This window comes from Stegostoma tigrinum, chromosome 1, assembly GCF_030684315.1.
Source record: "Stegostoma tigrinum isolate sSteTig4 chromosome 1, sSteTig4.hap1, whole genome shotgun sequence".
Classification (NCBI taxonomy): domain Eukaryota; kingdom Metazoa; phylum Chordata; class Chondrichthyes; order Orectolobiformes; family Stegostomatidae; genus Stegostoma; species Stegostoma tigrinum.
Window position 1 is genome coordinate 192659358 of NC_081354.1, and position 17208 is coordinate 192676565.

General features: G+C 45.2%; 1 protein-coding gene across 1 annotated transcript in view; it reads right to left on the reverse strand.

Moving 5' to 3' along the window:
* Window positions 1-430: 430 nt before the first annotated feature.
* LOC132209540 (disintegrin and metalloproteinase domain-containing protein 12-like) overlaps window positions 431-17208 on the reverse strand; it is a 268784-nt gene continuing 252006 nt past the window's right edge. Inside the window, exon 22 of the mRNA XM_059645262.1 lies at window positions 431-1120. The gene's annotated coding sequence lies outside the window, so the exon portion shown is untranslated. The remainder of the gene's footprint in view (window positions 1121-17208) is intronic.

Below are 17208 nucleotides of genomic sequence, written 5' to 3' on the forward strand. Positions count from 1 at the left end.
TGGCCTCTCACAGAGAGACCAAACCTGCAAATGAACTGGGTCTCTGTTTTAATAATCCAGTGATTATACCACTAGGCTACTGCATCCCTCCCATTGTCCTCTTTTGCTGCTCTAAGATGCTCCCAATCCTCAGGCTTGCTGCTGTTACTAACAACATAACGTGACTCCTCTTTAGATATTTAAGGCAGAAACGAGTCAGCTTTTGTGCTGGTCTGATTTCAGAGTTTGTGTCCAGGTAACTGTGGAATTCCACCCATTTCTGAGGCTAATGTCCATAAATCCCCAACTGATATTATTGCCCATTTGTTAGAGCACTAAAGGTGTGTCCTGACAATACTCTGAGTGTAGGAAATCTCTTTGCATCATCACCTTCACATCAAAAAGAGTCAGGTCTGTAATGAATGCAGTACTTAATTTGAAAATGGTTATTTTTATTTTTGTTTGGAGTGAGGATGTAACAATTGTTTCAAATATAATAAAAACAAAGTGCTGGAGAAATTCCAGGAGTACAATTGGAAAGATATCAATGGTTAACAGTTCCAGTGCAGTATGATTCTTCTTCTGAACCAATGCTTAAATCATCACATTTTTCTTCGCTCGCAATGCATAAACTGGAACAAAGAGTCTCAAACTGTTTCAATTAAAATAGTGTGAAGGAGGCTCTTGACATTTCTATTTAACTTTTGCACTTTTTAAAATTAAATAAATGAGTAATTTTTAATCAAGAGCTACATTTTTAAGAAAAATAATAAAATCATCTGTTGGAATATTGTAATGACTGCTAAACAATTGAATTATTGCTGAACTAACTGTTGTGGAGTTGATCCATTTTACAATATGAATTGAAGTGGATCATCTCATACACACATATCATACGCCTCTGATATTTTTGTTCTGCTGTGATTTCTTCTACAGCTGGAGCTATACCTCTTTGTTCAGATTAAATCATATGCTGTTCAATAAACTGCCTCTAAATCTACTCCTTGCCTATGCCAATTTTCACATGTCCATACAACATAATACAGAAAAGAGTCTCTGTAAGAATCATGACTCATGGGCTATAATATGACTTTGTAGAAGAAGGCAGGTTCTTTGAAGTTCCACTGGCTGATATCAGAATCTGTGGAGAGAGGAAAACATCTTAATGAATGGTCGTTGATTTGTCACAGAATGACCTGTCTGCAACATTCTTTCCCTTTATATTTACTTTGTTCACTCACTGGTCGGTCTCTTGTCAAGAAAATTACCTTTGTGAAAATGAACTTCTCATAGAGTCATACAGCACAGACCAGTCCATGCCGAACAGAATCCCAAACTAAACTAGTCCCCTGCTCCTGGCCCATATCCCTCCAAACCTTTCCTATCATAGATCTATCTAAATGTCTTTTAAGCGTTGTAATTATACCCCCATCCACCACTTCTTCAGGAAGTTCATTCCATGTATGAACCACCCTTTGTGTAAAAAAATTACCTCATGCCTTTTTTGAATCTTTCTCCTCTCATCTTAAAAAATGTGCCACCAGTCCTGAAAACAGTCATTCAAGGGGAAAGAAAACTAACTTAACTCTATCAATATCTTTCGTTACTGTTATTCAAGAAAAATCCAGTGACAGACATCTACTTTAGGGCTTCTACTCATCGACTATTGCTCCACCTTCCTCCGGGTGTTCCGGTTTCCTCCCACAGTCCAAAGATGTGCAGGGTTAGGTGGATTGGCCTTGCTAAATTGCCCATAGTGTTCAGGGGTCTGTAGATTAGGTGGGCTATAGGGGGATGGGTCTGGGTGGGATTCTCCAAGGGATGGTGGGGACTTATTGGGCTGAAGAGCTTGTTTCCACACTATACGGATTCTATGATTAACACCATATTCCCTCCCAGACTGCTCTCAAAACTCCGAGATCTAGGTCTCAGCTCTCCACTCTGCAACTGGATCCTTAGCTTGCTGACACACAGGCTGCAGTGAGGATGGGTAACTATACATGCTGAAGGATGTGTTCTCAGACCCCTGCTGTACTCCCTCTACACTCACAACTGTGTGGCCAGATTTCACCAAATGACATCTACGAGTTTGCTGATGACACCACCATTGTCAGCTCCATTTCAAACAATGGGTAGCTAGAACACAGGGAGGAGATAGAGGGTTTGGTGTCGTGATGCAATGATAACAGCATCTCTCTCAATGTCAGCAAAACAAAAGAACTGAACTTCAGGAAGAAAGAAGGAGGACAGGCCCCTATCTACATCAACGGAGCTGAAGTGGAGAGCATTAAGTTCCTCTGAGGAACAATAACTGACATCTTGTCCTTGACTTCCCACGTAGATGCGATGGTCAAGAAGGCACAACAAAACCTCTTCTTCGTCAGGTGCTTAGATTTCAACATGCCCACAAAGACCCTCACCAACTTCTATAGCTTTGTACAGTAACAGCTCTGCCCAAGACAGTAAGAAATTACAGAACGTTGTGTGCACAGCCCAGACCATCATGGAAGCCAACCTTCCATCCATAGACTCTATTTATACAGCTCATTATTGGGGAAAGGCTGCAAATTTCATCAAAGACCCCTCCCATCCCGGTAATGATCTCCTACAACCAACTGTGTACAGTTCTGGTCGTCACATTACCAAAAGGATGTGGACACTTTGGAGAGGGTGCATAGTAGGTTCATCAGGATGTTGCCTGGAATGGAGGGTGCTAGCTATGAAGAGAGGTTGAATAGAATAGGATTATTTTCATTAGAAAGACAGAGATTGAGAGGGGACCTGATTGAGGTCTACAAAATCATGAGGGGTGTAGACAGGGTGGATAGCAAGAAGCTTTTTCCCAGAGTGGGGGACTCAATTACTAGGGGTCATGAGTTCAAAGTGAGAGGAGGAAAGTTTAAGGGAGATATGTGTGGAAAGGTCTTTACACAGAGGGTGGTGGGTGCCTGGAATGCATTGCCAGCGGAGGTGGTAGATGCAGACCCTTAGAAAATAGATGACATGTTAGACAGAGGATCTCGATCGGCACAGGCTCGGAGGGCCAAAGGGCCTGTTCCTGTGGTGTAATTTTCTTTGTTCTCTGTTCTCTTCCATCAGACAAAAGATACAGAAGCTTGAACACACACAGCAACAGGCTCAAAACAGCTTCTTCTCGGCTGTTATTAGACTGATGAATGGATTCTCTAACTTCAAACAATGTTGATCTTGTTTTGTGCACCTCCTGTGCGTACAACTTGTATGCCTCACTCTAAGCATCCCTATAATCTGCCTATACTGCTCATAATGCAAAACTTTTCACTGTACTTAGGTACATGTCACTGCAATAAATCAAATCAAATCAAATATTTGAGGTAGGATGTAATAGCAGTGGGCATTTCAGAGGTGAGTCACTTGATTAATTAACTAGGTCCTTGAAATATCAGACATTCATGTCAATTATTACTCAAGCAGAAGAACACTGAGCTTCAGGGTCTTGAATAAACAGATACATTCAATCTTCAAAATCTCCCCACTCCCAACCTCATCCCAAAAGCAGCCCAGCTCGTCCCCGCCATAGACATAGAACATAGAACATAGAACAGTACAGCACAGAACAGGCCCTTCAGCCCACAATGTTGTGCCGACCATTGATCCTCATGTATGCACCCTCAAATTTCTGTGACCATATGCATGTCCAGCAGTCTCTTAAATGACCCCAATGACCTTGCTTCCACAACTGCTGCTGGCAACGCATTCCATGCTCTCACAACTCGACCTCTTGACCTATCCGTCTTTTCTCCCACCTATCCGCTCTTCCCACCTCACTGACCAACCCCCACCCCCACTTCCTACCCAATAGTCCCATCCCCACCTCCTTGACATGTCTGTCTTCTGTCCCACCTACCTGCCCCTCCCTCCTCATTGACCACCCCCCCATCCCAACTCCCTACCTGCACTCACCTTTGCTGGCTGCATGCCCACCTCCTTGACCTGTCTGTATTCTCTCCACCTATCTTCTCCTCTATCCACCTTCTATCGTTGCCTCCCTCAAATTATTCCAGAGTCCCCTTCCCCTCCCCCGTTTCTGAAAAAGGGTCCTGACTTGAAATGTCAGCCTTCCTGCTCCTCTGATGCTGCCTGGCCTGCTGTGTTCATCCAGCTCTACACTTTGTCATCTCACTTTCAAGCCAGCTTTGCCACTTAATATGATCAGGTCTGATTTGATTGCAAATACAACTCCATACTCCCAACCAGCTTGAATTTAAGGCCATTTTTCCTCCTGTTCCCTCTGATTCTGTCTGCCAATTGGCCTAAATCTGTGCACCTATTTACTAGCCTCATTGATCAAGGGGAGATTTTCCCAATCCACTCTATCCTAGATTTTGTATACTTCAATTAAGTCATCCCTCAGTCTCCTCTGTTCTGAAGAAAACAACAGCAGTCTATTCAATCATTACCTGGACAGGTACATGGATGGGCAGGGAGCAAATGGTCACAGACCCTTAGAAAATAGATGACAGGTTAGACAGAGGATCTTGATCGGCGCAGGCTTGGAGGGCCGAAGGGCCTGTTCCTGTGCTGTAATTTTCTTTGTTCTTTGTTCTTATTCCTCTTAGCTGCACTTTGGGAATTCTGGCAATATTCTTAAAATCTGTTCTTTATTCTCTCCAATGCAATTACCTTTGCAGTGAAGAGGTGATGCAAGCTGCCTTCTTGAACTGCTGCAGTCTATGTGCTATATGTGGACTCACAGTTCTACACATACTGTATAGATTTGTCTCAGGGAGCACCAACCAAACCCACAACCACTTCCACCCAGAAGGACAAGGGCAGCAGATACATGGAAGCACCACCACCTCCAAATTCCCTTCTGAGAGCTTTCTACACTGTCCACTACACCACCAATTTTGGTGTCACCTGCAAACTTACTAAGCATACCTGTTTTATTCACACCCAGATCAGCTACATAAATGGCAAAAAGCCGTGTATCCAGCACCGATCCTTGTGCTAAACCACTGGTCACAGGCCTCCAGTCTGAAAGGCAACCCTCCACCACCACCACCCTCTGTCTCCTACCTCCAAGCTAATTTTATATCCAATGGCTAGCTCCCCCAAGATTCCCTGTGCTCTAACCTTACTAACCAGGCCACATGTGGAATCTTGTTGAATGTCTTACTGAAGTCCACACAGACAACATATGTCACTCTGCCTTCATCAGTCTACTTTGTCACCTCTTCAAAAAAACCCAATCAAGTTAGTGAGACACAACTTCCCACACACAAGCCCTATTGATTATCCCCAATCAGTCCTTGCTTTACCAATACACATAAATCCTACCCCTCAGGATTCCCTCCAACAACTTACCCACCACTGGCGTTAGGCTACCCAATCTGAGGTTCCATGGCTTTTCTTTAATCACCTTTCTGAAATAATAACACCACATTTACCGCCCACCAGTCTTCCAGCACCTCATCTGTGCCTATCGACGATACAAATATCACAGCAAGGGGCCCAGAAATAACTTCCATTGCTTCCCACTGAATTCCAGGGTACACCTGAGAATTTAGTCACCTTTGTGCATTTTAAGACATCCAGCACTTCCTCCACTATAATATGGACACTTTTCAAGATACCACTATTTAATTCTCCATGTTATGTACATTTCACATCCTTCTCCACAGTAAGCAGTAGCACGGTGGCTCAGTGGTTTGCACTGCTGCCTCACCGCACCAGGGACCTGGGTTCAATTCCACCCTCAGGCGACTGTCTGTGTGGAGTTTGCATATTCTCCCCCTGTCTCCGTGGGTTCGCTCCAGTTTCCTCTCACAGTCCAAAGAGGTACAGGTTAGAGTGGATTGGCCATGCTAAATTGCCCATAGTGTTCAGGGATGTGTAGAGTAGGTGGGTTATAGGGGAGTGGGTCTGGGTGGGTGCTTGGGGGTCGGTGTGGAGTTGTTGAGCCGAAGAGCCTGTTTCCACACTGTAAGGATTCTATGACTTGTGAAGTACTGATGTAAAATGCTCATTTAGTATCTCACCCATCTGTGGTTATACACAGAGAGTCTGGTCAAGATCATGTGGTATTCACTTTGGAAAGATATTGTGGGTCAACCTACAGCACATGGAATGCAGTAGTTCAGAAAGGCAGCTCACCACCAACTTCTCAAGGGACAGTCGCTGAATGTAAGCATGTAGGGGCAGCAGGCGGTAAAGAAGGCAAATGGTGTGTTGGCCTTCGTTACAAGAAGTTTCAAGTACAGGAGCAGGAATGTGTTGTTGCAGTTATACAGGGCCTTGGGGAGACCACACCTGGAATATTGTGTGCAGCTTTGGTCTCCTTTTCTGAGGGAGGATGCTCTTGCTCTTGGTGGAGTGCAGCGAAGGTTTACCAGATTGATTCTGGGGATGGAAGGTCTGAGGTATGAGGAGACATTGACGAGGTTGGGATTGTTTTCACTTGAGTTCAGATGAATGAGGGGGGTATCTCAAACAGACTATACAATTCTAACAGGACTAGCAGGGTAGATGCAGGATGATCCCGGTGGAATACAGGATTACAGAGTACTGGGTTAATGGTAAGTTTCTTGGTAGTGTGGATGAGCAGAGGGATCTCGCTGTTCATGTGCATAGATCCCTGAAAGTTGCCACCCAGGTTGATAGAGTTGTTAAGAAGGCATATGGTCTATTAGGTTTTATTGGTAGAGTTTTGGAGGCATGAGGTCATGTTGCAGCTGTACAAAACTCTGGTGCGGCCGCACTTGGAGTATTGCGTACAGTTCTGGTCACTGCATGATTGGAAGGATGTGGAAGCTTTCGAAAGGGTGCAGAGGAGATTTACCAGGATGTTGTCTGGTATGGAGGGAAGGTCTTATGAGGAAAGGTAGAGGGGCTTGAGGCTGTTTTTGTTAGACGGAAGGAGGTTAAGAGGCGACTTAATAGAGACATACAAGATGATCAGAGACTAGATAGGGTGGACAGTGAGAGCCTTTTTCCTTGGAACAGGTAGACATAGCTTTAAATTGAGGGTGACAGATATAGGACAGATGTCAGAGGCAGGTTCTTTACTCAGAGAGTAGTAAGGGCATGGAATGCCCTGCCTGCAACGGTAGTAGACTTGCCAACTTTAAGGCATTTAAATTGTCATTGGATAAACATATGGATAATAATGGAATAGTGTAGGTTAGATGGGCTTCAGATTGGTTTCACAGGTCGGCGCAACATCGAGGGCCGAAAGGCCTGTATTGCATTGTAATGTTCTATGTTCTATGATGTGGCTGTGTCCTGAACCGGATCACAGTATGAGGATTTGGGGTAGACCATTTAGGACAGAGATGAGGAGACGCTTCTTCACCCAAAGAATGGTGAGCCTGTGGAATTCTTTACCACAGGAAGCAGTTGATGCCAAAACATTGAATGTATTCAAGAGGTGGCTAGATATAGCACTTGGGTCAAATGGGATCAAGGTTATGGGAAGAAAGCAGGAATTGGGCCATTGAGTTGGACAATCAGCCATGATTGTGATGAATTGTTCATTGTTCTTCGTCCATTGTTCCCTGAAGTTGGCAACGCAGGTCAATAGGGTGGTCAAGAAGGCATATGGCATGCTTTCCTTCATCGGACGGGGTATTGAGTACAAGAGTTGGCAGGTCATGTTGCAGTTGTATAGGACTTTAGTTCGGCCACATTTGGAGTACTGTGTACAGTTCTGGTCGCCACATTACCAAAAGGATGTGGATGCTTTGGAGAGGGTGCAGAGGAGGTTCACCAGGATGTTGCCTGGTATGGAGGGTGCTAGCTATGAAGAGAGGTTGAGTAGATTAGGATTATTTTCATTAGAAAGATGGAGATTGAGGGGGGACCTGATTGAGGTTTACAAAATCATGAGGGGTATAGACAAGGGTGGATAGCAAGAACCTTTTTCCCAGAGTGGGGGACTCAATTACTAGGGGTCATGAGTTCAAAGTGAGAGGAGGGAAGTTTAAGGGAGATATGCGTGGTAAGTTCTTTACGCAGAGGGTGGTGGGTGCCTGGAACGCGTTGCCAGCGGAGGTGGTAGACACAGACACGTTAGCGTCTTTTACGATGTATCTGGACAGGTACATGGATGGGAGAGGGAGAGATAATGGGAACTGCAGATGCTGGAGAATCCAAGATAACAAAGTATGGGGCTGGATGAACACAGCAGGCCAAGCAGCATCTTGATGGGCAGGGAGCAAAGGGACACAGACCCTTAGAAAATAGATGACAGGTTTAGACAGAGGATCTGGATCGACGCAGGCTGGTCAGGCCAAAGGGCCTGTTCCTGTGCTGTAATTTTCTTTGTTCTTTGAATGGCGGAGCAGGGTCGAATGGCCAAATGGCCTTGTCCCGCTCCTATCTTCTATGCTTCTATGTATCTATGTTTCTATGTATGTCAATTAGGGATGGACCATAAATGTTGGCCTAGCCAGTGATGCTGACATCCCCTGTATGAAACATAATTAATAATCTGCCATCCTACCAGAGCGAACAACTTGACAGTAGCCATGTCAGAGTGTTCTTTAAATGTTGATAAATCGGGAAATGTTGCTGCGCAAAGGATTCCCAGTTTCTTTGTGCCAGTCATTAAAAGGAGATATGCAGTTATAGCAAGCAGTGAGGAAGGCAAATGGTAGGTGGGCCTTAATGGCAGCCTGAGTATAGAGCTGTTATAAGGCAGTATCTGTCAGTACCATCCTATCAAGTCCCCTGATCATCTTGAACGTTTCAATCAGATCACCTCACATTCTTCTGAATGGATCAAAATCCTGAAATTTCCTCCCTAACATTGTGAGTATTCCTACAACACGACACAAAATAGTACCGAGGGAGAGAATAAGGCCCCTTAAAGATCAGCTAGGCCACCTCTGTGTGGAACCGCAGGAGATGGAGGAAGTAGTAAACAAGCATTTTCCATCAGTATTTGTTGTGGAGAAGCATATGGAAGACTGGTGAGTTGGGCAGATAAATGGCAGATGGAGTTCAATCTGGGCAAATATGAGGTGATGCATTTTGGAAGATCAAATTCAAAGGCGAACTATACAGTAAATGGAAAAGTCCTGGGGAAAATTGATGAACAGAGAGATCTGGGTGTTCAGGTCCATTGTTCCCTGAAGGTGGCAACGCAGGTCAACAGGGTGGTCAAGAAGGCATATGGCATGCTTTCCTTCATTGGACGGGGTATTGAGTACAAGGGTTGGCAGGCTATGTTACAGTTGTATAAGACTTTGGTTCGGCCACATTTGGAGTACTGTGTGCAGTTCTGGTCACCACATTACCAAAAGGATGTGGATGCTCTGGAGAGGGTGCAGAGGAGGTTCACCAGGATGCTGCCTGGTATGGAGGGTGCTAGCTCTGAAGAGAGGTTGAGTAGATTAGGATTATTTTCATTAGAAAGACGGAGATTGAGGGGGGACCTGATTGAAGTCTACAAAATCATGAGGGGTATAGACAGGGTGGATAGCAAAAAGCTTTTTTCCCCAGAGTGGGGGCCTCAATTACTAGGGGTCATGAGTTCAAAGTGAGAGGAGGAAAGTTTAAGGGAGATATGCGTGGAAAGTTCTTGACACAGAGGGTGGTGGGTGCCTGGAACGCGTTGCCAGCGGAGATGGTAGACGAAGACACATTAGCATCTTCTAAGATATATTTGGACAGGTGCATGGATGGGCAGGGAGCAAATGGACACAGACCGTTAGAAAATAGATGACAGGTTAGACAGAGGATCTTGACTGGCGCAGACTTGGAGGGCTGAAGGGCCTATTCCTGTGGTATAATTTTCTTTGTTCTTTGTTCTTTGAAGCTGGAGAACTTGAGAAAATTAACAGCGACATCTCAAAACGTGCCCATATTACAGAGGCGATAGTGCAGAATGGCTTAAAACATGTAAAGGTGGATAAATCCCTGGAACGTGATCAGTCATACCCGAGAACCCTGTAGGCCCCTTGCTGAGATAGCTGTATCATCAATAGCCACAGGCGAGATGCCAGAAGACTGGAGGTTGGCTAATGTGGTCCCACTATTTAAGAAAAGCAGTAAAGAAAAGCCGTAAAGAAAAGCCAGGGAACTATAGATGGTGAGCCTGACATTAATGGCAAGTAAGTTGGTGCAGGGAATCCTAAGAGCCAGGATTTACATGCACTTGGAAAAGCATGGACTTCTTCGGGATAATCAACAAGGCTTTGTGAGTAGCAAGTCGTGTCTCACTGACTTAATTGGGTTTTTGAAGAAATAACGAAGAGGATTGATAAGGCAGAGCAGTGGGCCTGATCTATATGAACCTTTTCTCTTGCATTCATCCTCCCAAAATGCACCAACTCACACTTGTCCAGATTAAACCCCATTTGACATTTCTCCACCAGATATACACACATACTCTCTCTCTCTCTCTCACACACACACACACACACACACACACACACACTCAAACACCACTGGTCACAGATCTCCAGTCAGAAAAACGCCCATCCTCCACACCTGCCCCCTACTCACTATGACCAAGCTCATTATTTTTTAAATTCATTCACAAGATGTGGGTGTTGCTGGCTAGGCCAGTATTTATTGCCCATTCCTAATTCCTTGGAGGGCAGTTAACAGTCAACCACATTCCCATGGCCCCTTTACGCTAGTGGCCATATTCCATCCTTACTCCAGCTACAAGTTCGCTGATGATACCATCATTGTAGGCCGTCATTGGTGAGGCAGCCAGGGCAGGATTCTGGCAGAGGCACGTTGAGGCTGGAAAGCCTGGAGCAGGATTCTGGCAGAGGCATGTTGAGGCTGGAAAGCCTGGAGTAGGATTCTGGCAGAGGCACGTTGAGGCTGGAAAGCCTGGAGTAGGATTCTGGCAGTTGAAAGTAAAGTTGAACCTTCTAAATTTATCTTTGTTTTCCTTGTCCTATTCTCAGTTAATAGTGGATCCCATGTAATTTATACTTCTGGATCAGCATCCCATAGCGGATCTTGTCAAATGCTTTAGTAAAGTCCATGTAGACAATATCAAGCTGTGTTGGCTATCCCTAAAAGTCCATACTTTTCCAAATATGTGAGTAAATCCTGTCCCTAAGAATCTTCTCCAAAACGTTTCCTACCACTGATGTAGGGCTCGCTGAGCTGCAGTTTCCTGGATTATACCTGTTGCTTTTCTTAAACAAGAAAGCACATTCTCCAGTCTTCAGGGACCTTGCTTGTGGCTAAAGAGGATACAATGATCTCTATCAAGGTCCAGGCAAACACCTCCCTGGTCTCCCTCAATATCCTGGGATAGATACCATCAGGCTCTAGGAACCTTTAAACCTTTGTGTTTTTCAAGACACCCAACACCACGTCCTTCTTAATAGTGACCAGCCTGCCGATATCAGCATACCCCACCCCCATCCAATCCTACCATTATCCATGTCCTTCTTGTTGGTGAATACTGATGTGAAACACTCATTCAGGATCTCACTCACTTCCATTAGCTCCAAACATAAATTCTCTTTGTCCTCGAGTGGACCTACCCACTCCCTTATAAATATATTAGGAGCAAGAGGGTTATAAAGTGCCTTGAGATTCTCCTTAATGCTACTTATAGAACAATACAGCAGAACAGGCCCTTCGGCCCTCGATATTGCGCCGACCTGTGAACTAATCTAAGCCCCTCCCCCTACACCATCCCATCATTATCCATATGTTTATCCAAGGACTGTTTAAATGCCCCTAATGTGGCTGAGTTAACTACGTTGGCAGGCAGGGCATTCCACGCCCTTACCACTCTCTGAGTAAAGAACCTGCCTCTGACATCTGTCTTAAATCTATCACCCCTCAATTTGTAGCTATGCCCCCTTGTACAAGCTGAAGTCATCATCCTCGGAAAAAGACTGTCACTGTCCACCCTATCTAATCCTCTGATCATCTTGTGTCTCTATTAAATCCCCTCTTAACTTGCTTCTCTCCAATGAGAACAGACCCAAGTCCCTCAGCCTTTCTTCAGAGGGCTTGCGCTCCAGACCAGGCAACATCCTGGTAAATCTCCTCTGCACCTTTTTCAATGCTTCCACATCCTTCCTGTAATGGGGCGACCGGAACTGCATGCAATATTTCAAATGAGGCCGCACTAGCGTTTTGTACAGTTGCAGCATGACATCACGGTTCCGGAACTCAATCCCTCTCCCAATAAAACCTAACACACCGTAAGCCTTCTCAACAGCACTATCAACCTGGGTGGCAACTTTCAGGGATCTATGTACATGGACACAAGATCCCTCTGCACATCCACACTACCGAGAATCTTTCCATTGATCCAGTATTCTGCCTTCCTATTATTCATCCCAAAGTGAATCACCTCACATTTATCCGCATTGAACTCCATTTGACACCTTTCAGCCCAATTCTGCAATTTATCCAAGTCTCCCTGCAACCTGCAACATTCTTCCACACTGCCCACCACTCCACCGACTTCTGAATTCTGATCAATTTCTGATCAGAGGATGAGATAGGGTGGACAGTGAGAGTCTTTTTCCGAGGATGATGACTTCAGCTTGTACAAGGGGGCACAGCTACAAATTGAGGGGTGATAGATTTAAGACAGATGTCAGAGGTAGGTTCTTTACTCAGAGAGTGGTGAGGGTGTGGAATGCCCTGCCTGCCAATGTAGTTAACGCAGCCACATTGGGGGCATTTAAACAGTCCTTGGATAAGCAAATGGATAATGATGGGATAGTGTAGGGGGAGGGGCTTAGATTAGTTCACAGGTCGGCGCAACATCGAGGGCCGAAGAGCCTGTTCTGCGATGCATTGTTCTATGTCCTATGTTCTAACTGACCTTTAAAAGACTCCCACATGTCAGATAGCTTATCCTCCCCCAGCGTAATTTCTGCAGTTCCTGCCAAGTGTGGTTGTGATTTGCCTTTCCCCAATTTAGCACTTTCACCCAAGGATCAGTCTAATCCTTTTCCATTACAACCTTACCACTTATGGAAATATGATCGCACTTTCCAGAATGCAACTCCACTAAAACATTGATTACATGGCCAGGCTCATTCCCCAGTATAAGGCCTAATATGGCCCTTCCCATAGTCGTGACGAACTCTACATTGTTTCAAGAAACCCTCCTGGACACACCAAACTAATTCCGCCCCATCTAAGCCCCTGGAACTGAGGGAGTCCTATTCAATACTGGAGAAGTTAAGAGCACCCACGACAACAACTACATGGGGCGGCACGGTGGCTCAATGGTTAGCACTGCTGCCTCATAGCGCCAGGGACCTGGGTTCGATTCCACCTTTGGGGCAAGCTGGAATCTGAGCTTCAGACACAGGAGGGGGAGAAGTATCTGCACATTATATTTCAGGAGGCAGTCACACTGGGCTGATTAAACAACACAAATTTGGTCAGTGGCCAGGGACAGCAGGGTGTGACTGAAGGCGAGGCAGGTCAAGGGATCCTACAGTCAGGAACAGAGGACCCTCAGCTCTTTACCTTGTCCAACAGGTACGAGGTACTTGCTCCATGTGTGGGTACGGAAAAGGGCTGGAGGGAGGATGAGCCAACTGACCACTGCACCGTCATAGGGGAGGTCATTCAAGAGGGGGGAGCAAAAAGACAGGTGGTGTTGTAGGGGATTCTATAATTAGGGGGAAAGGTAGCATCCTTTGTAAGCAGAATTGAGAGTCCCGCATGGTGTGTTGCCTGCCCAGTGCCAGGGGAAGGGATATTTCTGACCGTCTGGAAAGGATATTAGAGCGAGAGGGGGAGAATCCAGTTGTTGTGGTCTAAGCCAGAGCAAACAACGTAGGCAAGACAAGGAAAGAGGACCTGTTCAGAGATTATCAGGAGCTGGGAACCAATTTAAAGAGCAGTTCCTCAAGGATTATAATCTCCAGATTACTGCCCGAGCCACGTGTTAATTGGCGTAGGGGCATGAGAATAAGGGAAGCAAACACATGGCTAAAAGAGTGGTGCGGGAAAGAGGGGTTCCTTTTCATGGGGAACTGGCATCAGTATTGGAACAGGAGGGATCTGTATCATTGGGACGGCCTGTACCTGAATCGAGCTGGGACCAATGTTCCAGCGAAGAGGGTAAACAGGCCGGTCAACAGGGCTTTAAACTAGAAAGTGGGGGGCAGGGAATGGTGAAACTTGCCCCAGTGGGAAACAAAGCGCAGGTTAATGTCTGTAGTGGAGAATTCAACAAAGTGGAAAATTATGAAAGAAATGACAGGGAAGGAGAATTCAGGAGAGGTTACCAAAGTCTCCAGCACAGACACAAATAGTACAGAACGTTTAGAAATGGTTAGGAATCAAACTCCAAGCACACTGGGTAAACTAGTGACGATGATAATAGGGAGGGTTAATACAGGACTGAAGGTGCTGTATCTGAATTCATGCAGCATAAGGAACGAGGTAAATGAGCTTGTGGCACAAATCGAAACTGGCAGGTATGATGTGGTAGGCATCATGGAAACGTGAATACAAGGGGACCAGGATTGGGAAATGAATATCCAAAGATATACGTCGTATCGAAAAGATAGGCAGGTGGGCTGAGGGTGTGTGGTTGCCTTATTAGTGAGAAATGAAATTAAATCAATAGGAACAAACAAAGTCGGTTCGGATGGTGTAGAATCCATGTGGATAGAATAGAGGAACTGCAAAGGTAAAAAACCAGAGTTGATGTTGTGTACAGGCACCAAACAGTCGTCAGGAGCTGGAGCGCAAGATACAGCAGGCGATAGAAAAGGTGCGTAGGAACGGCAAAGTCACAGTGGTCATGGGGGATTTCAATATGCAGACGGACTGGGAAAATCATGTTGGTAGTGGATTGCGAGAAACGGAGTTTGTGGAATGTCTATGACATAGCTTTTTGGAGCAGCTGGTGAAGGAGCCCACAAGGGAACAGGCAATACTGGATTTAGTGTTGTTCAATGAGACAGACTTGATAAGGGAGCTTAAGGTAAAGGAACCCTTCAGAGGTAGTGATCATAAGATGATAGAATTTACTCTGTGATTTGAGAGGGAGAAGATAGAACTAGAGGTAACGGTATTACAGTTGAATAAAGGCAACTACAGAGGCATGAGGGAGGAGCTGGGCAGAATTGACTGGAAGAGGACCCGAGCAGCAAAGACAGTGGAACAGCAGTGGCAGGAGTTTCTGGGAGTAATTCAGGAGACGCAGCAATAATTCATCTCTGGGACAAAGCAGCATGGTACAGGGAGGATTGCGAGAAAAGGAGTTTGTGGAATGTCTGTGAGATGGCTTTTTGGAGCAGCTGGTGGAGGAGCCCACAAGGGAACAGGCAATACTGGATTTAGTGTTGTGCAATGACAATAGACAATAGACAATAGGTGCAGGAGTAGGCCATTCGGCCCTTCGAGCCAGCACCACCATTCATTATAATCATGGCTGATCATCCACAATCAGAATCCTCTTCCTGCCTTATCCCCATAACCCTTGATTCCACTATCTTTAAGAGCTCTATCTATCTCTTTCTTGAACGTATCCAGAGAGTTGGCCTCCACTGCCTTCTGGGGAAGAGCATTCCATATATCCACCACTCTCTGAGTGAAGAAGTTTTTCCTCAACTCTGTTCTAAATGGCCTACCCCTTATTTTTAAACTGTGTCCTCTGGTTCTGGACTCACCCATCAGCGGAAACATGCTTCCTGCCTCCAGAGTGTCCGATCCCTTAATAATCTTATAATCAATCTCATCCTTCTAAATGCAAGTGTATACAAGACCACTCGCTCCAATCTTTCGACATATGGTAGTCCTGCCATTCAGGGAATTGACCTCATGAACCTATGCTGCAGTCATAGAACATAGAACATTATAGCACAGTACAGGCTCTTCAGCCCTCGATATTGTGCCGACCTGTCATACCGATCTCAAGCCCATCTAACCTACACTATTCCATGTACGTCCATATGCTTATCCAATGACAACTTAAATGTACTTAAAGTTGGCGAATCTACTACCATTGCAGGCAAAGCGTTCCATTCCCTTACTACTCTCTGAGGAAAGAAACTACCTATGACATCTGTCCTATATCTTTCACCCCTCAATTTAAAGCTATGCCCCCTCGTGCTCGCCGTCACTATCCTAGGAAAAAGGCTCTCCCTATCCACCCTATCTAACCCTCTGATTATTTTATATGTCTCAATTAAGTCACCTCTCAACTTTCTTCTCTCTAATGAAAACAGCCTCAAGTCCCTCAGCCTTTCCTCGTAAGACCTTCCATCCATACCAGGCAACATCCTAGTAAATCTCCTCTGCACCCTTTCCAAAACTTCCACATCCTTCTTATAATACGGTGCCCAGAACTGTACTCAATACTCCAAGTGTGGCCACACCAGAGTTTTGTACAGCTTCACCATAACCTCTTGGTTCCGGAACTCGATCCCTCTATTAATAAAAGCTAAAACACCGTATGCCTTCTTAACAGCCCTGTCAACCTGGGTGGCAACTTTCAAGGATCTGTGTACATGGACTACAGAGGTTTGAGGGAGGAGATGGGCAAAATTGACTGGAAGAGGAGACTATCAGCAAAGACAGGAGGAAAAGAAAGGAAGGAAAAAGAAGCATGGTACAGGGAGGATGAGGTGACCGTGGCTGACTGAGGAAATCAGGGATAGTATTAATGCAAAAGAGAAAGCATATAATGTGGCGAAGGCAGTGGAAAACCAGAGAACTGGGAAGCTTACAAAGACCAGCAGAGGCAACAAAAAAAGAAATAAGAAGGGAGAAGATTAAATATGAGGGTGAGCTCACCAGTAATATAAATGAAGACTGTAAGAGTTTCTTTAAGTATATAAAGGACAAAAGTGAGGCAAAAGTGGACATTGGGCCACTGGAAGATGACATTGGAGATTGGCAGTGGGGAACAAGGAAATGGCTGAGGAACTGAATAATTACTTCGCGCCAGTCTTCACAGTGGAAGACATGAGTAATCTCTGAAAAATTCGAGAGAGTCGTGGGACAGAGCTGAGTATGGTGGCCACCACCAAGGAAAAGGTGCAAGAAAAACTGAATGACCTGAAGCTGGATAAATCACCTGGAGCAGATGGACCACACCCCAGAATTCTGAAGGAGATCACTGAAGAGATAGTGGATGCGTTAGTGGTGAACTTTCAGGAATTGCTAGAGTCAGGGAGGGTCCTAGAGGACTGGAAAATCACTAATATGACTCTTGTATAAAAAGGGAGTTTGTAAAGGGGTTTAATACAGGCAGAGAGATCAAGGGCAGAGAAATCAAAGGAT